This window comes from Aotus nancymaae, unplaced genomic scaffold, assembly GCF_030222135.1.
Source record: "Aotus nancymaae isolate 86718 unplaced genomic scaffold, 86718_ANA_hifiasm-v0.15.2.pri h1tg000058l, whole genome shotgun sequence".
NCBI lineage: Eukaryota > Metazoa > Chordata > Mammalia > Primates > Aotidae > Aotus > Aotus nancymaae.
The window spans coordinates 12,628,303-12,650,650 of NW_026988472.1; the positions used below are offsets into that span (position 1 = coordinate 12,628,303).

At 42.7% G+C, this 22,348-nt stretch overlaps 1 long non-coding RNA gene across 1 annotated transcript; it reads right to left on the minus strand.

Moving 5' to 3' along the window:
* Positions 1 to 3,459: 3,459 nt before the first annotated feature.
* LOC105714310 (uncharacterized) lies at positions 3,460 to 18,295 on the minus strand. The gene is made up of 3 exons (XR_001106792.1): positions 18,179 to 18,295; positions 5,946 to 6,063; positions 3,460 to 3,674 (listed from the first exon to the last, which is right to left on the minus strand). It is a non-coding gene; the product is annotated as an uncharacterized LOC105714310 (long non-coding RNA).
* Between the last annotated feature and the right edge of the window lie 4,053 nt (positions 18,296 to 22,348).

Here is a 22,348-nt window from a genome sequence, read left to right on the forward strand (position 1 = left end):
CACCGCCCCCTGGGAACGCGCGACGGGGTTGGAGCGTGTCGCAGCGTCGCGCACGCGCAGTAGCATGGGAGTGCGTGCGCCACCGCCAATGGCCAACATTGCGGCTTCCAGGGGTCATATGTTTCTGATAGTGTTCGGTTTGGGGACAAAAGCGTGTGACCATTTTCCGCGGCAAGTGGTACAAAAGGCCCAGGGGGTCGTCCCTTGGCGTCGAGAGGCGAGCGGACTTTTCAGCGGCTTAGCTCCCGCCCGCAGGGAGGCCGAAATCCCCCTTCTCCCACTTCGTCCTCCTGCATCGCGACCCTCCCAGTCGCTGCCGCATTGGGTGTTCGCGTCCTTCTGTCCCGAAAGCCATTGTTCCCGCTTTTTCCCCCTCCTGTGAACAGGAAAAAGAGTCGCGCCTCCAGCGTCAATAGCGCTCGGAGGCGTGGCCATCTAGGGTCCAGGCGGGTCCCAGGGAACCCGACCCTGGGCCTGGCTCTCAGAGAGTCCTGAGATCAAGGAGTCTAGCGCAGGAGGGGAAGTGGCCTGGAGGATAGGCTTTTGAGCTGGGCTTCAGATCCAGCAGTCTCTTGAAATGAGGGGGAAAAACCCTCATTCTGATTTTTCTCTATGCAGGGACTCCCAATTCCTAAGATCCTAGACATCCTGGGAGAATCTGGATTTTACTTTTTTGAAAACGCACTGTAAATAGCAGAGAGATGTTTTCTCTGAGAATGCCAGCCAGTGGCAACATGGCCTGCTAAAAAGGCCTGTAGTGGCCTTGAGGAAAGTTTTCTGTTTCCTGTTTGAGCCTGGGGAAAACAGACCAAGTGTGTTCTCCATCCTTCCGTGCCTGCTTGGTCACCGAGCAGGCTTCCTTGGGTCAGGCATGGCAGAGTCTCCACCAGGTACAAAGCAATCCCTTCTATGCTGGAGCCAACTGGTGCCAGCCATTGTTTCTATAAACAGTGTCAAAGCTGATCATGGAATCCATCAAACATGTACTTAATTTCCCTTTGAACATGAATCTGTCTCCTTTTTCGCCTCTGCAGGTTAACTTGCATTCCCCAGGTAGTTTGAATGAGTCTCAGCCCAAATTTGCAAACTCAGTACAACCATCCCCTGGGAAGTCACCCTGTCTAAGCCTCCTGTACAAGTCCTAAGAAAAGAACCTGTTTTCCCTTGGGCATGTGAACAGTTAATTATCACTCATTCAGATTTTCATGTGTATGTGTTGCTGATGGCCAGGTTTAGAGATACCAACCTATTTATTTCTAGAGGAGAGGTGAAGTGATAACCTTCCTTTCAGACATCACTATCACTAGGCAGGAATTGGTTAATGGTATGACAGTGTCCTGAGGACAGTAGAGAAACTGCAAACTGCAAAAGCACCTGGTCTGTGGCCCTGGCCAGCATCTCTCCATATCCTGATTCTGCAGGAACAGGTATTTCTGCAAAAAGAGAATTAACTGGTGTTTTAGATGTGACCAGATGCAGGGCAAGCTCTTATTACCATGCCAGCATTTGCTATTCATGATGTTAGTATTCAAAAATTAAGAAACACCCTGCCTGGGCCATTGGTGTCTACTAATCCATTGGAAGAGAAGACTGGACTCCACCATTTACTAGCTTCTTAGGCCTCATTCCCCTCTTTTCTGCCATAGCTGAGGACCACCTATCCCAGATGGCTGCTGTTATTGTTCAAAGAAACATCTTTAGAGCCTCAGACCAGGAATAGCCCATGGCAGGCACCGGGTAAATGTTGGTTTTCACTGTTCTGTCTCAACACTATGAAACTTGCTTCACTCTCCGCAACCGCCACTGTCGATTTCCATAGGCAGGAGAGTATCCAGTGTTAAGTGGAGCTGGTATTTTCAGAAATGAAGCCCCTTATTTATGCCAGCGTGTTTTTTCTTGAGCATATGGGCATTGCGTTATTACCCACTCTGTATTTTATTTGTATCTGTTAATGATGGCCAGGTTCAGAGATACCACCCTATTTATTTCTAGAGGAGAGGTGAATTGATAACCTTCTTTTCTCATATTGAGAGGGGAGACCCCCCCATGCCTCCTTCTATTTCACCTCCTCCCTCCCCCATTTCCAGATGGGAAGGAGGGTGAAGAAGGAAAAATAAAATAAAATAAAATACCAAGGAGCTGGGAAAATGACTCCCTTTTTAGTTCCCAGCATCTCTGCTATCTGTTAACTTTGAAAGAGCTGCAAATGAATGTTATCCCTGCCGGCTGGAGCCCAGCACTGGTTCACGCCCCCATGTCTCCACAGACCAGGCTCCCTCCTGGAAACATCTCTGCCAACAAACAGCTTGTTGCTTTTGTCTTATCTCTGCAAGCACCCTCCCCTGCTGGGAATTAGCAAATCAATTAAGCCAAAGGATTGTAAGGTCGGACATACAGCAAATGGTCAATGACATAGTTCCACCTCAGTTTCCCCTTTAGTGTTGTAAGCCTATAAAAGGGGAGAGAAGCTGCAGCTCGGGGAGCTCGGTGAATAAGGCTGTGGCCCCCCGCAGCTTCTGGCTGAATAGAAAGCCACTTCCTTCCTCAGTTAGGTGTTCGAGAAGTTTGTTCCCTGCCACTCCTGCTTCAATATCACTATCTCTAGGTAGGAAAGGGTTAATAGAGTTAGCGTGACAGTGTCCTGTGGACAGCATAGACATCCCATCCCCCGCCCACAAGCTGCAGAAGCACCTGGTTTGTGGTCTTTGCCAGCCTCTCTTCATATCCCGATTCTGCAGGAACAGGTGCTTGAACATTAGAAGAAGGGGCTGAATCTTTGGATTGGGTTTCGTGAAAGGCACACCGTTATTGGGATGCTAGCATTTGCCATTCATGACATTGGCATTTGGGGATCAAGAAACACAGGAAGGAAAGTTTTTCCAACCCCCACCATATTGACTGTTGGGATCTACTACCATTAGAAGAGAAGGTTCAAATCCATCATTTACTGACCCGTTGGGCTTAAGTTCCCTCCTCTTTGCCATAGCCAGGCACCACTTGTCCTAGATGGCTCCTGTTTTGTTCAGAGGAACATCTCTAGAGCTGCAGGCCCAGGTATAGCCTTTGGCAGGCACCTGGCAAATGGTGTTTTCATTTTCCTCTCTCTCACACTATGGAACATGCTGGTGCCCCTTTTGGACTTTTCCATACTGTGGGTTTCCCTTTTGCCATCTCCTTGCACAGCTGTGCCTGTGCCTAGCACCAGCTTTGCCCAGGATCACCACTTATATCCACCTGCAGACATTTTAAATGCATAAGTTAGGCTTCTTATTGAGTTGAAATTTATTTTATTCCTGACGCTACAATATTATCCTTTGGATTGGTACCCAGTCCACAGTTTGTTTCAGTCATCCTGGTCAGGTGGGCCTTCTGAAATCCAGTTTGAGCCTCCCCTTAGCAAAGGACTTGCTAGGTAATTTGTCAGGAAGTTCCAGACCTGAGCAGCAGTTACTGCAAGACACTGCTGGGCTTTTCCCCACATCTGAAGGGCAGAGGTCCTGAGTAATTGCAGTGGGCAGGAGCTGAGTCATGCTTGATTTCTCGCTGTGGTTTGGTATGTTGCTGATGGTCCCTGGAACCTGCCTATTCCTAGATTAATTCCCTCCAGTGAGTGTGGTGACAGATGCATCAGGCAATGCCTTGATGACATTCCACTCTTTGAACTGTGTGAGTTCCTGTAAGGAAGGAAAAACCAGTTACAAGTGATCGTCTCCTACCTGGATGGCACTGCTCTGTGTAGGGCTGCCCTGTGGATTTTCACAGGGAAGGGAGTCTCCAGAGTTGAGTATAACTGGAATAGACAACAAAGGAATGGGGAATACACACAAGGGAACTGGTTGATGGCTAAGATAATATCATGGAGCCAATCTCATGCCTGTCTGGTAGTTCAGAGGTTAGAGCTCCAGTCTTTGAGCATCTGTGCCCATTGTTGAAAGTGTGTATACTATGATAAACACCAAAGGTGGAAGTCTTCAGTTAACCTCCAGGCAGCTCTATTTTAGAGGTCTCTTTCTGTTCTTTTTTTTTTTTTTTTTAGATGAAATAATGCTCTGTTGTCCAGGCTGGAGTGCAATGGCATGATCTCGGCTCACTGCAACCTCCACCTCATGGGTTCAAGCGATTCTCCTGTCTCAGCCTCCTCCTGAGTAGCTGGGATTACAGGCGTGCGCCACCACACCCGGCTAATTTTTTTGTATTTTTGTAGAGACAGAGTTTCACCATGTTGGCCAGGCTGGTCTCAAACTCCTGACCTCAAGTGATCCACCTGCCTTGGCCTCCTAAAGTGCTAGGATTACAGGCGTGAGCCACCACGCCCAGCCTTCTTTCTGTTCTTGAAAGATTGTACAGGAAGTCAAAGTATAATAAGATGTACAGTGAATTTAGATGATGCCAGGCCTTGTGCTGTGTGATTTACATTACATTAATTACTTCATTTTAAAATTCTTTTATTTTTTTTGAGACAGAATCTCACTCTGTTGCCCAGGATGAAGTGCAGTGGCATGATCTCGGCTCACTACAACCTCCACCTCCTGGGTTCAAGCGATTCTCCCACCTCAGCCTCCTGAGTAGCTGGGATTAAAGGCATGTGCCACCATGCCTGGCTAAGTTTTGTGTTTTTAGTAGAGATGAGATTTCACCATGTTGGCCAGGCTGGTCTTGAACTCCTGACCTCAGGTGATCAGCCTGCCTCCCAAAGTGCCGGGATTACAGGCATGAACCACTGTACCCGGCCCATTTTAAAATTCTCAATGTCTGTCATTATTACGATACCCTGTCTTACAGATAAAGAGACTGAAGCCCACAGATTTGGGTGAAGCAACTCACCCAAAGCTTCATAGTTAATAAATGAACTCAAGATTTAAGGTTAGACAGTTTGACTCCAGAACATACACGGTGAATCTTGACACCATTCTTTAGTTATTAGAGCACCCCATTTACAAAAAAAAGGATCCAGGTGATTGCATGACTTGCTCAGTTTGGACAGCCAGTGAGTGGCAGAATTAAAACTGACACATACGTCACCTGACTTCAAATCCCATTCTTTTTTCAGGCTGACATTTGTCTTATCCCAGGTCCTCTGGAGCAGTGCATCTCAGACTTGAATGCACATTGGGATCTCCTTAAGGATCTTGTTAAATCGCAGATTCTGATTGAGTACTTCTGTAAAGGGCCTGAAATTCTGCATTTCTAACAAGCTCCCAGGTGATGCTATTACTGACGGTCCATGCTTTGAGTCAAAATAAAATTTGAACAACCCTCTGGTTTAGCAGCTGTGGCTTCCAAGCAGGAGAACTTCATTAAACACATATCTACCTGTACACACACACACACACACAAAGACATAGCTGGTCTGTTCTCTGCATCTCACTTCTGAGACTCCTTAACAATTCCCTTCTCGGGGTGAAGAGTCTGAGGCCCAAGGAGGTAAAAGACTCTTCAGGGAGTTATTAACAGACTGGAACTAGGACCCATTCCACTTGACTTGTCAGCAAATATTCCTGTCTCCCTGGTTCCTTCCTCTATTGCATGAGGGATTCTGGGGAGAACAGTAATAAAGGAATGGGCATTGTTCAATGTCACATTATTTATGAGTTTGCAGGAAAAAACAGGCTGATCTTCATTCCAGGTCTTCCTGCCCACCATGCTGTACTGAACAAATGATTTAGCTGCCCAGGAGGACCCAACTGTACTGAGCCTAGGAAAAGGGTCAAAATGGTTCCCTTCAGAAATCTGCCTGCCCATGCAGCTACCATCCTGGGGAAAATGAAGCTACAACAACCTCTCAGATGCTCAGACACCATTTGTAAGCCCAGTTGCCTGCCCACAAACTCCAGGAACTACCAGCAACTAGATGCATACTACAACTTTTGTACTATTCTGGTTAGGCCAAACTACTGATTAGACCCAAAATTTAATGACTCAGATACAATCTCTTTCTTGCTCACATAAGAATCAACTATGGGTATTCCATATTGACAAGCAGCGCCGCTTCTGTAGACCCAGCGTGTTGTCATATCTGCCTTCTTCAAAATGGCTTCCAAGGCACTCTGGTCATCATCATTCCTGGAAGGGAGAAAGAACATGGATGAGCATAGCCCAGGGGTTATAACTAGCTTTCAGGATCACTATGGTCAGGAAATTGTTTCTGTCACCCAGCGGTCAGAAAACTGCAAAAAGACATTGCTGCTAGCATGAGTACCACATTGGCCCCAAGACGATTAGCTTAGAAAGGAGTTTAACAGGGTGCTATGAAAACTCACAGCTGCTCTTCCTGCTAGAGGAAAAGTATGGCTTCTAGCTCCCTTCTCTTTTCCAAATTTTGTTCAGAGACATTGCATTAGCAAGGGAGACTGAGAAATGTTGTCTCAAGGCCTCCAGCCTCTTTAATCCAGGGAAGAGAATAAGAATGGGAACATTGTGGAGTGTCAATAGACACTACCTGGTGCATCAATTCACATTAAAGTTGAAAGATTTGTCTCCCTTTTCTTCCTTCCAAACTGAAGTAAAAGAGTGCAGAACTCTCTAGTATCACTGCAAACTGAGGCATCGGCTGCCGAGGCAAGCAGCAATGGTTTGTGTCATGAAATTTTCTTTTCCAGGCCTTAGATTCCCTGTGTATAAAGTTAGCCCTCATTTATGTTACCCATTATTCTTGTTGCCATGGTTTAAATGTGTCCCCCAGATTTCATGTGCTGGAAAGTTAATCCCCAGTGAAACATTGTTTAGATGGGGCCTTTAATTTTAAGAGGCGATTAGGTCACAAGGGCTTTGCCTTCATGAATGGATTAATGTGGAAGTGGGTTCATTATTGTGGGAGTGGAGTTCTTATAAAGGATGAGTTTGTCCCCCTCTCTTGCTCTGTCTCTCCTCTGTGATGCCTTCTGCCATGTTATGATACAGCAAAAAGGCCCTCATCAGATGTGATGTGGCCTTTCAGTCTTGGACTCCCCAGCCTCCAGAACCATGATCCAAATAAATTCTGTTAACTAAAAATTACCCAGTCTCCGAACACCACATGTTATCACTCATAGGTGGGTGTTGAACAATTAGAACAGGTGGACACAGGGAGGGGAGCATCACATACTGCGGTCAGTTGTGGAGGGCTAGAGGAGGGACAGTGGGAGGTGGGGAGGGTGGGGAGGGATAACGAGGGGAGAAATACCAGGTATAGGTGATGGGGGGATGGAGGCAGCAAACCACCTTGCCATGTAGGTACCTATGCAACAATCCTGCATGATTTGCACATGTACCCCAGAACCTAAAGTACAATTAACAAAAAAAAGATACTGTTCAACATATTAAAGTGAGATGGAGGGAGAAAAGAATCGTGACCCTATTGAATAGTTTATACTAAATTTTTATAAATTATTGAAAAGGTAGTTTTATAAATGAATTATTGCAACTGTCATTGTTAGTTATTTTTGCTTAATAATATATTGTAAAACATCTGAAAAATGAGGTATGTGTAAGAAATCTGAAAAATGTAATGGTGACTACAAATATAAAATATAGATTCATAGTTAAAAAAAATTACCCTGTCTCTGGTATTCTGTTATAGCAGCATACAATGGACTAAGCAGAAAATTGGTACTGAGAAGTGGGCAACTGTTATAACAAATACCTGAAAATGTGGAAGCACCTTTGAAATTGGGTAATGGTTAGAGGCTGGAAGAATTTAGAAGGGCAGCCCATTTTCCCCTTGCTCATCAGGCCCAATCACCCTAGCCAGTACAGTAACTGCCTTCTTTGCCTGCCGATTTAGAGGCATGAGGAGCCCAAAGCAGCTGGATGGCAGTCTTTACTTCCAGTTCAATGGAATCCTTGTTGTGTCTCCTAGTGGAAAGCATTCCTTCCTTTGAAACCAAGATCTCTAGACCAGTAGAACATAAGGCCACAGAGATTGGAAGCCAAAATTTTGCTACTGGATCTCTAGCAATGGGTCGTGCCATTCTCATTTTCATCCTTTGATTCTTGGCTTCTGCTGAGATAGTTGATTAGGTCCATGAGTCACACACCTAAGCTCTTCAGCAAAAAGGTATCTAGCGACACCTCTCTCTGGAACATATATTGCCAACGGTGAATTTTCTTTTTTTTTTCCCCAACAGTGAATTTTCTAATTTTAGCATCTTTTGCAAACTGGGTAGGCAAAGAACCTCCCAAATCATCAAATGTTCATTCTGTTTTGTTTAACAATTTCTTTCTCAATTTGTCTCTTTCCTCCTGCATTTTACTTTAAGCAGCAAGAAGAAACTAGGCCACACTTTTAACACTGCTTGGAAATCTCCTGAGCTACATCCCCAGATTCATCACTTATAAGTTCTGCTTTCTACCCAACTGTAGAATACAATTCAGCCAAGTTTTCTGCCACTATATAACAAGGATCACTTTTTCTCCATTCCCAATGACACGTCCCTCATTTCCTTCGGCATTCTTACTAGAAGTGCCTTTATTGTTCATATTTTTATCAACATTCTGCATAACAACATATGTATTCTTTAAGATGATAGAAGCCTTCTCTACCATACTCCCCATTTCCTCCTGAGCCCTGACGTGAATTGCGTTGATGTTCATATTTCTACTAACAATCATTTCAAGGCAATCTGGAATTTTTCCATCATGCTTCTTAAACTTTTCCCAGCCTCTGTCCGGTACTCAGTTCCACAGCCATTTCCACATTTTTAGCTATTTGTTACTCCAGCAGTCTGATTTCTAGTACCAAAATCTTTATTAGTTTTCCAGGGTTGCTTTAACAAATTATCACAAATTTAGTGGCTTAAAAAGAGAAATTTACAGCTGGGCGCGGTGGTTCACGCCTGTAATCTCAGCACTTTGGGAGGTTGAGGCGAGAAGATCACGAGATCAAGAGATCGAGACCAGCCTGTCCAACATGGTGAAACCCCGTCTCTGCTAAAATACAAAAATTAGCTGGGCCTGGTGGCGTGCACCTGTAGTCCCAGCTACTTGGGAGGCTGAGGCAGGAGAATTGCTTGAACCTGGGAGGCGGAGGTTGCAGTGAGCCAAGATCACACCACTGCACTCCAGCCTGTCGCCTGGTGATAGAGCAAAACTCTCTCTCAAAAAAAAAAAAAAGAGAGAGAGAGAAATTTACTTTCACACAGTTCTGGAGGGCAGAAGTCTAAAATCAAGGTTTGACAGGATTGAAATTCTTCCAAAGGTGCTGGGGAAGGATGCTTTCTATTCTTCCACCTTCTGGTGGCTCTGAGGATTCCTTGGCTCATGGCTCCATAATGCCAGTCTCTGCTTCTGTCTTTACTTGGTATTCTCCTCTTCTCTGTCTTCTCCTCTTAAGTCTCTAATAAGGACGTTTGTCGTTGGGTTTAGAGCCGATCTGAATAATCCTGAATAATCTAATCTCAGGATCTTTAATTTAATTACTTTTGCAAACATCCCTTTTCCAAATAAGGCTACATTCACAGGTTCTGGGGGTTAGGATATATCTTTCTGGGGACTACTATTCAACTCACAATATTAATCTAGATACACCAGCCTTCTTTTGATTAGTATTTGCATTATATGTTATATTCCATCATTTTGCTTTTCATCTCTGTGTTTTCATATTAACGATACATTGCCTGTTTCAGTATACCATCTTACTACTTGTCACCTGTTTTGTCTCCCATCATTTGTTCCTTTTTTCCCTTCTTTTCTGACTTTTGGATTAATCAATTAACTTTTATTATCCCATTTCCCTTCTTTTACTTTCTTAGTTTTGCATTCTTTAATCATTATTTTAATGGTCCTAGAGGTTATGATGGCATCTGGTTATCACCTCAGGGCCATAACACTAAGATCACCCACATGTTCCCCTTAAATAAGACATCTCAATGGACTAGTGACTACCACCCTATTAACTAGTCATGGGAGCACTGTCACGCATTTGGTATTTTTAACTTTGGTGGATGCTATCACTCACTGTCGCGGAAGGCCTGGTACCTGCCGAATCCGCTGTAGACGTAATCAGATTTGATTTCTGCCAAACCAATTGTAGAAGCTGAGCTTATATTGAATATTCTGGGCTGGCATAATAACCATAAGGTTTAATTAATTCATGCTTGAAGGACATAACAATTAATCAATAGACACTCATGCACGTATGCACAATTTCGAGAACTATTTCTGATGAAATCTGCAAACCTTCCTCCCCCAATCTCTGACTTTACCATAAACCTAGGTAAACATAGCCTTGCCAAACCCCAAAAACAAGAAACTAAAATGCAACCGAGTCAGAGCTTAGAAATCATATTTTAATGAAGAACACCTCAACAACTAGCCCTGTTGAGGGCTATATTGATTGATATAATTTTTCTAAAAAATCTTAAGACCCTCCTACCAAATTAACACTCCATTTTGTATAATAGATACAATAGCTAAAATTTTCGCCCTAATACTAGTATAATACCTTGAGCATATCCATCTGAAAGCACTGCCCCATTATATCATACCCTAAATTAAATATACTCTAATTATAACTAATCCTCCCAGCCAAACCTCTGCCAATTAGCTTTAAAGACTCTGAATTTCCAGAAATGTAAACGACTATTCACACTTATTTCTTCCTTTTTCATATCTTAACTTTTCCACTAAGTATTTATGTAGTTAATGTAGCTTAATCATGCAAAGCAAGACATTGAAAGCGTCTAGGTGGGTCCACACAACCCCATAAACACATAGGTTTGGTCCTGGCCTTTTTATTAGCTCTTAGTAAGATTACACATGCAAGCGTCCCCACCCCAGTGAAAATGCCCTCTAGATCACCCAGATCAAAAGGAGCAGGTGTCAAGCACGCACAAATGCATCTCAAAGCACTTTGCCTTAACCACACCCCCATAGGAAACAGCAGTGATCAATATATTTTTTTTTAAGACAGAGTCTCAATCTGTCACCCAGTCTGGAGTGCAGGTGCAATCTCAGCTCACTGCAACCTCTGCCTCCTGGGTTCAAGCGATTCTCCTGCCTCAGCCTCCTGAGTAGCTGGGACTACAGGTGTGTGCCACCACACCTGGCTAATTTTTTGTACTTTTTTTTTTAGTAGAGAAGGGCTTTCATTGTATTAGCCAGGATGATCTTGATCTCCTGACCTTGTGATCCCCCTGCCTCGGCCTCCCAAAGTGCTGGGATTATAGGCGTGAGCCACCACGCCCAGCCTGAGAAATCTTTAGTAACAAACGAAAGTTTGACTAAGCTACACTAACATTTAAGTTTGGTTAATTTCATGCCAGCCACCCCAGCCATACGATTAACCTGCACTAACAGAACTCAGTGTAAAGAGTGTTTAAGGTCTCAGTAAAGCTAAACCCCATCTAAGTTGTTAAAAACTCCAGCTGAAATAAAATATACTAAGAAAGTGCCTTTAATATCCTGAAGACATAATAGCTAAGACCCAAACTGGGATTATATACCCCACTATGCTTAACCCTAAACTCTAATAGTTACATTAACAAAACCATTCACCAGAGTACTACAAGCAACAGCTTAAAACTTAAAGGACTTGTGGTGCTTTATATCCCTCTAGAGGAGCCTGATCTATAATCAATAAACCCCGATACACCTCACCACCTGTTGCCCCCCACCTATATACCGCCATCTTCAGCAAACCCTTAGAAGGCTATAGAGTATACACAAATACACAGATATAAATGTTAGGTCAAGGTGTAGCCCATTAGGTGGCAAGAAATGGGCTACATTTTCTATGTCCAGAAAATCTCATGACAACCTTTATGAAATCTAAGGGCTCAAGGAGGATTTAGCAGTAAATCAAGAACAGAGTGCTTGGCTGAATAAGGCCATGAAGCACACACACACCGCCCGTCACCCTCCTCAAATATTACTCTAGAAATCACTATTACTAATAATTTTCTACACACGTACAGAAGAGATAAGTTATAATATGATAAGCATACTGGAAAGAGTGCTTGAACAAACCAAACTGTAGCTTACACCCGGAAGATTTCATCATGACCTGATCACTTTGAGCCAACTCTAGCCCCAAACCTCGCTAAAAATACTATCAAAATATCTTAACCAAACCATTTATCTTAGACAAAAGTGTAGGCAATAGAAATTTTTATCCTGGTGCAATAGATATAGCACCGTAAGGGGAAAATGAAAGACCTGTATCAAGTACTAAAAAGCAAAGACAAGCCGTTATACCTTCTGCATAATGTATTCACCAGAAATAACTTTACACGGAGAACTATAGCCAAGTCCCCCGAAACCAGACGAGCTATCCAAGAACGGCTGAGAGAGCACACTCACCTATGTGACAAAACAGTGGGAAGATTCTTGAGTAGCGCTAACAAGCCTACCGAGCCTGGTGATAGCTGGTTGTCCAAGATAGAATCTTAGTTCAACTTTAAACTTACCCACAGAATTACTTAATCTCCCTGCAAGTTTAACTGTGAGTCTAAAGAGGGACAGCTCTTTAGACCCTAGGAAACAACCTTCCTACAGAGAGTGAAAAATATTACTACCATAATTGGCCCAAAAGCAGCCACCAATTAAGAAAGTGTTTAAGCTCAATATCTAACTATCTTAAATTCTAATTACTCTACTGAACTTCTAACATCACATTGGACTGATCTGTTACTTAATAGAAGCAGTAATGTGATTATGAGTCACATAAAGACATTCTCCATTGCATAAGCTTACATCAAACCAGAATAACCCACTAACACTTAACAGCCTAATATTAATAAACGACATAATAAGCATGCTATTATTTATACTGTTAACCCAACACAAGTATGCTCTAAGAAAAGATCACAAAAAGTAAAAGGAACTCGGTAAATCATACCCCTCCTGTTTACCAGAAACATCACCTCTAGCATTACCAGTATTAGAGGCGCTGCCTGCCCAGTGACATACGTTTAACGGCCGTGGTATCCTGACCGTGCAAAGGTAGCAAAATCACTTGTTCCCTAAATAGGGACTGGTATGAATGGCCACACAAGGATTCAGCTGTCTCCTACTTTTAATCAGTAAAATTGACCTATCCATGAAGAGGCAGATATAAACAAATAAGACCAGAAGACCCTATGGAGCTTTAATTCATTAATGCAAATAACTCAAGCCTACAGGCCCTAGCCTACTATCCCTGAATTAAAAATTTTGGTTGGGGTAACCTTGGAGCATAATTCAACTCCGAACAACCTAAACTAAGACTGCACTAGTCTAAGCGAATTAATACACGTTGACCCAATAATTTGATCAATGGAATAAATTACCCTAGGGATAACAGTGCAAACCTATTCTAGCGTCCATATTGGCAATAGGGTTTACGACCTCAATGTTGGATCAGGACATCCTAATGGTGTAGCCGCTATCAAGGGTTCGTTTGTTCAACAATTAAAGTCCTACATGATCTGAGTTCAGGCTGGAGTAACCCAGGTTGGTTTCTATCTATTTAATATTTATCCTAGCACAAAAAGACAAGAGAAATAGGGTCCACTTCTTAAAGTGCCCTCACTCCATAGATGATGCTATCTCAATCTAACAAATCATCACACACACTACCCAAGAACGGGGTTTGCTAAGATGGCAGGGTCCCACAATTGCATAAATCTTAAAACTTTATAATCAGAGGTTCGACTCCTCTTCTTAACAACATACCTATAATTGACCTTCTCCTACTCATTATCCCCACTCTTATCGCTATGGAGGTCCTTACACTCTTTGAACAAAAAATCTTAGGCTATACACAACTACTCAAAGGACCCAACATTGTAGGTCCCTATGGGCTGCTTCAACCACTCACTGATGCCACCCTTGATTTATTAGTCCACTACAGATTAGTATATTTACTACTTCCTCAACAATGCAACGATGTGAAATATTTCAACTGAATTAATCCCCCCTTATATTTTGCACTATTGTTGCTCTGAATGTCAGTTCTACGTATATTTTAAGACTTCCAATACATTATGATAATTGTTTAATACAATCAGTATTCATATAGATTGACCTACATATTTATCCTTTTCAGTATTCTTTATTCCTTTTGGCATTTTCGTATTTTGGGGATCATTATTTTCCAACCTGAATAAATATTTTTAGTATTTATTTTAGTGTAGGTCTGTTGACAATTAATTGTATCCGTTTTGATTTTTCTGAGACTAGTTTTATTTTATGTTTATTTTATTTTATTATTTTGAGATAGACTCTGACTCTGTTGCCCAGGCCGGAGTGCTGTGGCACAGTCTTGGCTCACTGCAACCTCCACCTCCCAGGTTCAAGAGATTCCCCTGCCTCAGCCTCCTGAGTAGGTGGGACTACAGGCATGTGCCACCACGCCTGGCTAATTTTTTGTATTTTAGTAGAGACAAGGTTTCACCATCTTGGCCAGGATGATCTCGATCTCCTGACCTCGTGATCTGCCCGCCTTGGTCTCCCAAAGTGCTGGGATTGCGGGAATGAGCCACTGGGCCGGGCCTTTTAATGTTCATTTTAAAGGATATTTTCACTGGGAGTATAATTCCGGGTTAGCAGCTAAAAATAAAACTCAATTTTCTGACCTACTTTACTATACATCAAGAGTTGGACTTGTGACAGTTCTGTCTAATAATGAGCAAGTGGAATTATCTGGAGAGGACATTTGTTTTTTGACACAGGGTCTCACTCTGTCACCCAGGCTGGATTGCAGTGGCATGATCACAGCTCACTGCAGCCACCATCTTCCAGTTTTAAGCAATCCTTCCAACTCAGCCTCCCGAGTAGCTGGAACTACAGGCCACCACACCAGGCTAAGTTTTGTATTTTTTTGTAGAGATGGGGTCTTGCCATGTTGCCCAGGCTGATCCGAAACTCCTGGGCTCAAGAAATCCTTCTGCCTTGGCCTCCCAGAGTGCTGGTATTACAGGTGTGAGCCACCACACCCGGCCAGAGAGCGCATCTTTCCCCAATAAAAAAGCAAAACCTGGAAAGGAGAACATATTTTTGTCATTAACTTCTTTATTCTTCCTTATTCTTGCCTGGAATGTAGACAATACCTGGTGTAGGCCAGTCATCTTGTAACAGTGAGGCAAAAAACATGAAGACAAACTAAGAGATGCTAAATAGTAATAATCTGGGTCCCCCCAACAGGATCATTGAGCCATTGCCTTAGTCCCAGACTGGCTATATCCAGACTCCTTATCAGGTGAGCTAACTAATCATCTTGTTTTTGTAGGCCATTGTGAACAGGCTTCCTGCTACTCGCAGCTGAAAATATTCCTAATATACATTGAGATTCAGGAGAACTTAATTCTAATTCTAATGCAATCCCAGTGAATGTCTGTGCAGAAATGCATTGCATTTCTGTGTATCAACAAAAAGACATTTAGATAATGAAATTGAACAAAATAGTTTACCCCTAGTGCCCATTATCTTGATCTCTAATCACCATTCTCACTAAAAAGTCACCAGAGATTTTTAGGGTAATGTCTAATTCCGGGTCTGGGGGTAGAAGACTACATGGTGCTCATGGGCTTTCTTATCGTGCTAAAAAAGCAAAGAAAACGCTTAAACACTCATGGGGCCCTGTGACATAGGCAGCATCATGAAGGGCCTTTACTAGCCACATTTGAGATCATTTCAACATCAAAAAGAATAACGGCTGTCATTTATTGTAACACATTCAATAAATTAAAGTTCCTAAATTCATAGTGATACTTCAAAAACATAAAAAAGAAAGGTTAAAAGGAGAAAAGGCAAAAGCTCTTTGTTTTGTCTTATAATGGATTTCAGGTTAACAGACTCTCCGATGGAAAGCTGTATACAGAAAGCTTATTGGAGAGAGATCTGTGGAGAAACATCTGTAAGAGGGTGAGGACGACAAGATTGGACCGAGAGAGAAGTTGACCTACAATGCAGTTACAACTGAGGCCTAAGACAAGTCTACAGAGAGCTCTGGAGCTGAGATGGCCCTTCAGAGTTGCCTCAAATTAGGCCAGTTTGTACAGTCATGCACTGTCTAAGAATGTTTTAGTGAATGTCGGACCGCATATACAACTGTGATCCCACAAGATTATAATGAAGCTGAAAAAGTCCTATCATCTAGTGACATTGTAGCTGTCATAACATCTTAGCATGATGCACTACCTTCTCTATTTTTAGATATGTTTATGTACACAAACACCATTGTGTGACAATTGCCTGTAGTATCCAGTACAATCATATGCTGTACTGGTTTGTAGCCTAGGAGCAATAGGCTGTATCATGTAGCCTAGGTGTGTTGTAGATGATACCATCTAGGTTTGTGTAAGTACACTCTATGATGTTTGCGCATGGATGAAACTGTCTAACGGAACGTATCTCAGAATGTAGCCCCATCATAAGCCATGTATGACTTGTATTTCTACATCAGATCCTCATTGACTACTGCCGGCTCCTTGATGGGTAAAAGAGGTGGGTAGCCTTGAGTAAAGCAGTTCCCTGTAGCCAAGGGCAGTTTGAAGCGAGGGACATAGCTGTGAAGTCAGTAGCTGATTTTCCCAGAAGTTGGGAGGATAGTGTGTTGGCCCTGTAGAGGACATCTGAGCAGAGCACACAGTATTTACTACAGCCATTATTTATAAAAGGATGCCACCTAATAAATATAGAAATAATTGTGTAATTAGTAAATCACTATTTTGCAAGCTTCAGTGTAATAATCGATTCAGGCAAAGATCCTTGAGGGATGTCAAAAAAAATTCAATAAAAGTTGTTTTGGAACAGGATGCTAACATCCTACTCTCTAAAATGTCAGTCCACAAATGGCTTGCTAGTTAGAAAATTTTGCATCATCAAAGTAGTTGCACAATATTACCCATGAAGCATTCTTGGTCATTATTAAATATTCTTGTTAAAAATGCTTAACCTGAAACTGATCAAACCTCTAGACCTAACTGCAAGTCTACAGAAAATACAGGAGATAAAGGAAAAGTCAGATGACATCATGAGGAAACGATCAGATGATACAGAATGTGGGACATTCTACAACATAACTGGCCTGGTTTCTTTAACAAGTCAGTACTGGACTAACGGGCCAATGCAAGGTATTAATGGTAGTGCAGTTTTTTTGGTTTTTGGTTTTTTTGAGACAAGAGCTTGCTCTGTCACCCAGACTGGGGTGCTGTGGTACGATCATGGCTTATTGCAGCCTGGACCTCCCTGGCTCAAGCGATCCTCCCACTTCAGCCTCTCGAGTAGCTGGGACTATAGACATGCACCACCACACCCAGCTAATTAAAAAACAATTTTTTTTTTTTTTTTTGTAGAGACGAGGTCTCCCTATGTTGTCCAGGCTGGTCTCAAATTCCTGGGCTCAAGCAATCATCCTGCCTTGGCCTCCCAAAGTGCTGGAATTATAGGCATGAACCATAGCACCTGGCCTGTAGTATAGTTTTTGATCTCCCTGAATACTATCGTAAAACCATTATGATAGCAAAAGAACCATTATGATAGCAAAGAAAAAATTTCCCGGATTACATTATGAACAAAACGAGGCGACAAGCATCCCCAGGAACTCCAGAATGCAAATGGTTGGCACCAAACCATTGACCACGGCAAGACTTTTGTAGGTCCTGTACAGGTTTAGCAGCAATGCAGAGAAATAGTGGAAAGAATATAGGGATGTTCTGGCCAGGCGCAGTGGCTCACACCTGTAATCCCAGCACTTTGGGAGGCTGAGGTGGGTGGATCACGAGGTCAAGAGATCGAGACCAGCTTGGCCAACATGGTGAAACCCCATCGTTACTAAAAATACAAAAATTAGCCGGGCGTGGTAGCACGCACCTATGGTCCCAGCTACTCGGGAGGCTGAGGCGGAAGAGTAGCTTGAACCCAGGAGGCAGAGGTTGCAGTGAGCCAAGATTGTGCCACTGCACTCCAGCCTGGCGACAGAGCAAGACTCTGTCTCAAAAAAAAAAAAAAAAAAAAAAAGAATATAGGGATGTTCTGATGGCCCTAAGAGCCCAAGAACACTGAATTTGCAAATACTCCTCAGGTCAATTACTTACTGTCTCAGTTTCTATAACGGGAGTTACTCCTGGCACCAGTTTCCTCAGCTGACCACCTGTCCACTTGGGTCGAGACCCTTCGAGATTCTTCCAGCTGGCTGCCTTCTTGGCCTCTGGGAAAAACCCACATAGCCTCACCCCAGCAAACCCTGAACATACACGCTGTCTGGACTTGCTTTCCTTACCCTGCCATGTCGGGCTGCTACACCAGTCTCCTCTCTACAGGTTTATCCAGGTAGGAGCAGTCATCAGTCTCTATCCTCATCTACAACCTAAAACGCTGAGGACATGTCAAGCTTTACCAAAAACTCCTTCAAACTGTACCCCAGAGACAGAATTGGGTAGGTCTATACGTTTCTATAGCTCAGCAGTTGGAGCGGAAGCAGATGTCCGTCTCTCAACTTCCCTTATTCTGAGTTGTCTTGGGGAGCCTCTCTTAGCTTGAGTGGTGGTGGTGATGTCCATAGAAAAGTGGCAAAGTGCTCTCTACTGCAAGATTTTCTTACAAACTTTTTTTTTTTCAAAAAAGGAATCTGCAACCTACTCTCACATAGGTTGGAGGGGGATAATCCAAATACTTGTTGGCCACCTCACGGTTGCATTTACCAAAATATGTAGAAACACCACGTCAAAATATGAATGTGCCAGGAATTAATGGGATCCAAATAAAATATTTGTATCCTTCCCATTTTAGCCTTGTATCTGCGTCTGGGTTGGTTATCCAGTATTTGTAAACCCAAAGTAACCTTATTTCTCACAGACATAGGTGTTTTTCTAGAAATAATAAACTCCTTCACACTGACAGGAAATGACACTAGATGGTAGCTCTGATTCACTCAAAGATATACAAAGCTCCAGAAAAGGTAAATCTGTAGGTAAATATACAATACTATATAAATATATTAATTTCTTCTCCTAATGTGTCTAAAAGACGTAAGATCACATAAAACAATTTATTGGGTTTTTTTAGGGGGTGGGGGGTTTGAGATGGAGTCTTGCTTTTTTCAGACAGAGTCTTACTCTTTTGCCCAGGCTGGAGTGACATGATCTCGGCTCACTTCAATCTCTGCCTGCCAGGTTCAAGCAATTCTCCTGCCTCAGCCTCCTGAGTAGCTGGGACTACAAGTGTGCACCACCACACCCAGCTAATTTGTGTATTTTTAGTAGAAATGGGGTTTCACCATGTTGGCCATACTGGTCTCGAATTTCTGACCTCAAGTGATCCACCCACCTCAGCCTCCCAAACTGTTGGGATTACAGGTGTGAGCCACCACACTTGACCTTATTAATATAATTCTTATAAAATGATTTTTATGCTTATGACAGATAAAAATATAATATATATAATACCAGAGTGTGTGTAGGGGAGAAGTGGACATATATTAGTACAAATTTTTTATATTTTACCAAAGGTAATTAGTAATTACTATGAAGTATAGAGTGACAGGTTAAGATTCATTTTGTAATCCCTAGAGAAACAACAAAGAAAATAACTTTTAAAAATATAGTAAATTAGGCTGGGCGCAGTGGCTCATGCCTGTAATCCCAGCACTTTGGGAGGTCAAGGTGGGTGGATCACGAGGTCAGGAGTTCAAGACCAGCCTGACCAACATGGCGAAACCCCATCTCTACTGAAAATACAAAAATTAGCTGGATGTGGTGGCGCATTGCCTGTAATCTCAGCTACTTAGGAGGCTGAGGCAGGAGAATCGCTTGAACCTGGGAGGCAGAGGTTGCGGTGAGTCGGGATTGTGCCATTGCACTCTAGCCTGGGCAACAAGAGCGAAATTCTGTCAAAAAATAAATAAATAAATAAAAATGTTTAAAAAACTATTCTAAAAATAAGTTTAAAAAGACAGTGTGATGTTGTCGTGAAGACAGATGTTGGTACAGAATCAAGAGTCCAGAAATAAACCCTTCCATTTATGGTGAATGGATTTTTGACAAAGGTGCCAAGACAATTCCATGGAGAAAGGACAGTCTTTTCAATGATGGTTGCTGCGACAATTGGATGTCCACATGCAAAAGATGAATTTGCACTCTTACCTCACATTATACACAAAAATTCACTCGAAATGGGTCAAAGATCTAAATTTTAGTGCTAAAACTTTCAGAGAAAAACATAGGAGAAAACTTTGGTGTGATGGTTAATTTTAGGTGTCAACTTGACTAGATGAAGGGATACCTAGATAACTGGTAAAGCATTATTTCTGGGTGTGTCCATGCGGGTGTTTCCAGAGGAGACTGGTATGTGAGTCAGTGGACTGAGTGGGGATAATCACCATCAACGTGGGTGGGCACCATCCAATTGGCTGGGGACCCAGATAGAACAAAAAGGCAGAGGAAAGGTGAATTCATGTTCTCTCTCTCTCTCTCTCTCTCTCTCTCTCTCTCTCTCTCTCTCTCTGTCCTGGAGCTGGGACACCCTTCTTCTCCTGCCCTTGGACATCAGAACTCCAGGTTCTCCAGCCTTTGGATTTTGGGACTTGCACCAGCAACCTCCTAGGTTCTCAGGACTTTGTCATTGGGCCGAGAGTTACACCATTGGCTTCTCTGGTTCTGCAGCCTTCAGACTTGAACTGAGCCATGTTACCAGCCTCTCTGGTTCTTTAGCTTGCAGATAGCCTGTCATGGGATTTTTAAACCTCTATAACCACATGAGCCAATTCTCCTAATAAATCCCCTTGTCTATGTATCTATCTATGTATCTATCTGTCTGTCTATCTATCATGTATCTATCCTATTGGCTCTCAGAAGTAGGCTCTCTATAATATCTATAGATAGATATTATAATTATCTATCTATCTATCCATCTGTCTATCTATCATGTATCTAACCTATTGGCTCTCAGAAGAAGGGCTGTTGCTATAACATATACCCAAAAATTTGGAAGCTACTTTAAAACTGGGTGATGGGTAGAGGCTGGAAGAACTTGGAGAAGTCTCCTAGCAAAAGTCTATATTGCCATGAATAAAGTCTTTAGAAGGATTCCGGTGAGGACTCAGAAGAAGAGAGTGGTAGAGAAAGTCTGAAACTTCTAAAAAATTACCAAGTAATCACGATCAGAATGTTGGTAGAAATATGGATGGTAAAGGCAATTCTGGAGAGAGATCCAAGATGGCTGATCACTAGCAGCTTGGGATTGTAGCTCTCAGTGAAAGTGCAGAGAATGAGAGGACGCCACACTTTCAGATGAATTTTTGTTGCTCACGGACCAGGAGATTCCCAGCGGAGGAGCCCCATGGGTCGCCAGCGTGACTCTTGTGGCCGGCGCGGCAGTTCTTGGTGCAGAGTGAGCGGGACTAGGTCCCCTTTTGGCAGATGTTGTTTGGAGCTCTGGGAAGACAGAGTTGCCTATTCAGCTGATTGAAGGATGGACTCAAGAAGGGAGCTAGACCAGAGATTCCCGGGCAGAAAAGCACCATCAATCTTAATACCGCTGTTTTGGCCAGTGCAGTGGATTGCTCAGATTTCGGCACTGGGAATCAACAAGTTGGACGTCCACTCAGAGACCTAATTTGAAAGTTGGAAATCACAAAGACAACAGGTGGATAAATTTACAATAATGGGAAGAAACCAGCATAAAAAGGCTGAGAATACCCAAAATCAGGATGCCTCTCCCTCTACAGGGGATCACAGTTCCTCATCAGCAACGGAACAAGGCCTGATGGAGAACGAGTGCATTCCATTAACAGAAGTAGGCTTCAGAAGGTGGATGATAAGAAACTTCTGAATTAAAAGAACTTGTTCTAACCCAATGCAAAGAAACTAAGAACTTTGAAAAAAGGTTTCATGAAATCCTAATGAGAATAGACTATTTAGAGAGGAATATAAGTGAATTAATGGAGCTGAAAAACACAACACGAGAACTTTGTGAAGTATGCACAAGTTTTAACAGTCGAATTGATCAAGCAGAAGAAAGGATATCAGAGGTCAAAGATCAACTTAATGAAATAAAACAAGAAGTCAAGATTAGAGGAAAAAGGATAAAAAGGAATGAGCAAAGTCTCCAAGAAATATGGGACTATGTGAAAAGACCTAATCTACGTTTGATAGGTGTACCTGAATATGACGAAGAGAATGAATCCAAGTTGGGAAATACTCTTCAGGAGATTATTCAGGAAAACTTTCCCAACCTAGTAAGAAAGGCCAACATTCAAGTCCAGGAAATACAGAGAACACCACAAAGATATTCCTCAAGAAGACCAACCCCAAGGCACATAATCGTCAGATTCACTAGGGTTGAAATGAAGGAGAAAATACTAAGAGCAGCCAGAGAGAAAGGTCAGGTTACCCACAAAGGGAAGCCTATCAGACTGACAGCAGATCTCTCAGCAGAAACCCTACAAGCCAGA